The sequence below is a fragment of the Prosopis cineraria genome, unplaced genomic scaffold, assembly GCF_029017545.1.
Source record: "Prosopis cineraria cultivar Desert tree isolate PC_DT_omini unplaced genomic scaffold, ASM2901754v1 PC1314, whole genome shotgun sequence".
Lineage (NCBI taxonomy): Eukaryota > Viridiplantae > Streptophyta > Magnoliopsida > Fabales > Fabaceae > Prosopis > Prosopis cineraria.
In genome coordinates, this window is record NW_026556639.1 from 2174 (window position 1) to 7036 (window position 4863).

Below are 4863 nucleotides of genomic sequence, written 5' to 3' on the forward strand. Positions count from 1 at the left end.
GCCAGCTAGCTAAGAAGGTCATTTAATGGAGAGAAATAGGCTCTCAACGCCAAAATCGGTGACTACTAATATCAGACAAAACTATAACATGTGAGTATATATAAACAAATTATATAGTCTCAACTAACAAATGGTCCCAATCTAAAGCCGCAACCTCAAACAAACTCAATCAATAACAGCAAAATCAGACAACATGCATGCAACTTACACAAAGTGATTTGCTGGTAATAATCCAGAGCTATAGCTTGACTTACTATATATAGCAGTGCAATGCTGCGACTGTGCTACCAATCAAGCCTCTGGGTCTTTGTTTAATATTTGCTACACATAATATATCTTCAAGAGAGAGAGAGTGTGTGTGGCATTAATATTATTATAAGTGAGTTTCTGAAAATGAAGAAACCTACTTTCACTTTGCATTGCGCTTTGTTTCTTCTTCTCCTCAGCTTCTCTTCTTTTCTTCTGCAGACTCTGACATTCCAGGTTGTGTTTTTATTCTTTCTTATACAAATTAATTGGGTAAGTTTATTAGGTTCAGATATTTGTCAAATTACTTCTTGTGTATAGGGTTCAATGGGAATTTATAGAGAGATATTTATAAATTAACAAAACAAGATCTTTAGCTTTTAATGAGATATTTTAATATTATATATAAAATGAGAGATATTTTAATATCTTATAATAATGAAACGATGCAATTATATCTTTTTTTTATGATTTTTTAAATAAATATACAAAGAATCATGCAGTTTTAATAGTTGATCACCTCATAACTCAATACCGTATTTATGCTAAATAAATTGTTTTAAGAAAGTTAAAAGTATTTTGTCTGTAATGAAGGTATTTTCTTCCAGTCCTATGTTGATAAAGCCTTACATATTGATCCTTATATAAATTTAAATATAACATAGATTTGCGTCTCAGTTTTTGAAATTCCCTTTGATAATGACTTTTCTATCTCCTTCTCCCCCTAATAAACTTTATCAAAAAAAGGAAATTTTGAAAAATCATAAAAGCTTTTAACATTTCACTAATTTTAATTGACATTATATTCTTAATCTCATGAAAGTAGTTTATAGATCTATAAAAAGGAACAGAGGGAACAGTAACTAAAGGCCAAATAAATTATTCATTATTTTTCTTCTAGGAAATCAACGCTATAATTAATTTACAGTTTCCAAGTTAGTCTTTTTCACTGATATTGATTTCTATATCTCATGAGGATAATTTGTTGACATCATTATTTATTGATAAAGACTAACTGAGAATCAACAAAACTATTTTTATTTGCAGCTGATCATGATGAGGAAGAGAAGTTCAAGTTTGTTCCCACAAGCCGATTTTCAAGAAGCCATTTTTGAAGATCCCTCCAAAAGTAATTCCACTGAAGCCATTCCCAGTCGATGGAAAACCAATTCCAAAGCCAATTCCTGTCCATGATGAGAAGCCACTCCCAATTCCCGGATTCAAGAAGCCTTTCCCTAAGCCATTCCCATTTGTGAAGAAACCATTTCCCAAACCCTTCATTCCAAAGCCAATCCCTATAGTGAAGAAGCCAATTCCTAAGCCCTTCATTCCAAAACCGATTCCTTTGGTGAAGAAACCATTTCTCAAGCCTCTCCCAAAGCCAATTCCATTGTGAAGAAACCTTTTCCATTCCCCAAAAAAGCCCTTCTTTCCTCCAGTTAATAATCCTTGAGACACCACACCAATATTATTATTCCTAATTACCCATATGAAAATTAAAATCCTTCCTTTTGATTGGAAAAAAATAAATCCATGCTCATTATATCTTCAGATTTATGTTAATTGCCACCTGAATTTCCAGATATCTCTCTCGTTTGTACTTTTTTATGGTCTGGCATCATCCAGAATATTTCCGTTATTATAAATAAAGCTTCTAGGAGCTGTTATGTACACAGAATTCCATTAATTAGATATGTCATCATCGTTGGGTTCTACATATATATTGCCCTTCCTTTTATTCATTTATATAAGGTCAAATTAAAAACAAATTTCATGAAATTCATGTATTTTTAATTTCAGGGGAATAAATAGATAAAAACTTAGAAGTTATTGAAAAGTAAATATCTAGCACTTTCCAAGCAGTGTTAGGTGGTCACGTGCGAACTTTATTTTTTTTTTCATGTAAAAGCAATTTAAGGCCCACAATTTCTTTAGAGTTTTCCAAGGTTAAAAAAAAAAAAACGCTACTTTTTCAGCATAGCAATGTCATGGTCAAGTCCATGAATATATATATATATATATATAATATATATAAAACTTCATAAACCAGAAAGCGCCCAGAAAGATATTAAAAATAAAACAAAGCCAATATGCCAGGCATTTTCTAATGATCTAAATCTCCTCATATTGCGAACTGTACGGTAATTTCGTACATAATATATAATCTTATTATATTTATTACAAGGGATAATGAGAATTAAGTCAGATTGATTTAATGAAAATTAAAGTTCTTGAATTTTTGTTTTTAAAAAATGAGTTGAAAATGTCGATTCACATATATAAAATCACAAATTCAAAAGTCTCAATTACAAATGTATTCGTCTATCTAAATGAATATTTAAAGTTTAAATATAACTAGTCTCACTTTACATATGGAATTTCTATTTATAATTGTCTGAATCAACATTTGAAACTTGTTTTTTAAAAAAATTTATCAAAAACTTAAATATTATTAATTAAATCTTATATTTAAAATTGAAATGTTTGAACTAAAATACTCATGTGATTGATCCTTCATTTTTCTCTAATTTAATGACGCTATCATTTAATGAAGGCTAATTAAAAATGTTATAAATATTTATTGAAAATTATTTTTTTTATAAAAAATAAAAATCATATTAAAATTTAGCTTACAGTGCTATTTAAAAACAGGGAGGGTACACAAAAAATAAGTCAGCAGTCATTTTCACTTGTGTTCGCACTTCGCACTTCCAAATTAAAATGCTAATATGACAGCACTAACAAATTAAAGGCAGGCAGTTCTTCTCTGCACTATGTTTTATTAACACTACTTATTTAAGAATCATTAATTTATGTAGGCAAAAATAAAATCCCTTCAGTTTAAAATATACTCTATCAGAATCACAATATAAGTCATTTTTTAGAAGTATCTTTTAGTTCAAAATATAGTGCATTGGGTAAATTTTATTTTTTTAAACCATTTATGCCTTTTTTTATTCATTATTTTAAATTTTTTATATTAAATATCATGAACTTGTTAATAAAAAAACTCAAAGATATAATTGTAAAGATGCGGACATTTTTAGAAAAATAATATTTTAACTAACATTTTTTTATAAAATGTGAATTAATTATTAATGACAAATATTATGGTTCAGAGGAAATAAGTAACTTTTAACAATAATAATTTGCATACAAATAAAAATTTTATTCCCATGAAACTATATATTATATTTTTCTTTACTTTTAGTTTTAATTATGACAAGTGAGAAAAAGATAATAAATTTATAGACATAATAATCTAGGTTAATAAATATAAAGGATAAAATGAGAACTTTTTTTATCAATATTAAATTTATTATATTTTGAATTAAGAGTAGTGGGAAAAAGTACTTATATTTTAAACTAAAGGAGTATGCTTTTAATGTAGTGGTGAGTAATATGCTGGCAAATCAGAAGGATAATAATTGTTTTTGTTCAAGGAGGCAGAAGGAAATTAAAGTCTTCTCATAATATATACTCAATTATTTTATCTAATCTTATTTATAAATCACTTTTAGTATATTTTATTGAAACAAAAAAAAATCTTAAATCTTATTAATTATATCTTAAAATTTAATAAGTTTTACCTTTTACCCTTAATAAAAATAAAAAAATATTTTTAATAATTTTTCTTAGTATTTAAAAGATAGAACAGGTAAAGATGAATATAAAAATAGTAAAGTATCCTATAAATATGATTAAATTTATTTTTTCATAAATAGCATAAAATTTCAAAGACATGACAGAAATCTCCATTGAGTAATTAATTTAAGCATATCAAAATGACTCATTCAATTATTTAATTAGTTTTTTACTTTGAAAATTCTTTATTTTACTTGAAGATTTTTATAATTAGTTGGAAATTAACTGAAGTTAAAATTTTATTTCCTTAATTTTTTTATTGGTCAAGTTGTGTGTGTGTAAATTTTGATATCCATGTAATACAGGGAAATTTTCTAGTACTTAAAAGTTATATTTTGTTTTGCATGTTTAAAAATAATAGAAGATAATAAATGAATGCTAACCTTCAAAGTGTGGTCCTCCACATTTTGCACCAAAAAATACTTTATTTTCCAATAAATGACAGTAAAAATATAGGAATATAACGGTATTATTTTCTTTTATTCTTGCATTTATTTTATGTTCGGGCATGTTTGTGTTTATAAGAAAAAGACTAAATACCCTTCCATTAAAATTACATTTTCACAAGGAAATAATTTAAACCCCATTTACTTATTAGTTCTGTAGTTAAAAAAAAAAATCGACCGTCTTTTGGTCCTAAATACAAATGTAGTCTTGGAAACATTGCTAATTAAGTGCTAATTAATCTGCCCTACCCTATATATAATAACTCAGGTTAGAAATCCCTATATATATATATATATAATCTGGACTTGGGGTGTGTGTGTGTGGTGTGTGTGTAGACTCTTTCATATAAATCTTCGAAGTCTTTTCATATGAAACTTGATATGGTTGCCATATCTATATCTATATATATATATATATGATCTTAAACATTTTTTTTTGGACGAAAGATATACATCTTAAATATTAAGAGCTGGTCTGATTAAGTTGGCAAAAAAAAAAAAAAAGAGTGATATGATTAAATGTCAC

General features: G+C 26.8%; 1 long non-coding RNA gene across 1 annotated transcript; it reads left to right on the forward strand.

Moving 5' to 3' along the window:
* The first annotated feature begins 222 nt into the window (after positions 1 to 222).
* LOC129299817 (uncharacterized) lies at positions 223 to 2025 on the forward strand. The gene is made up of 2 exons (XR_008590640.1): positions 223 to 483; positions 1294 to 2025. It is a non-coding gene; the product is annotated as an uncharacterized LOC129299817 (long non-coding RNA).
* Positions 2026 to 4863: the final 2838 nt, after the last annotated feature.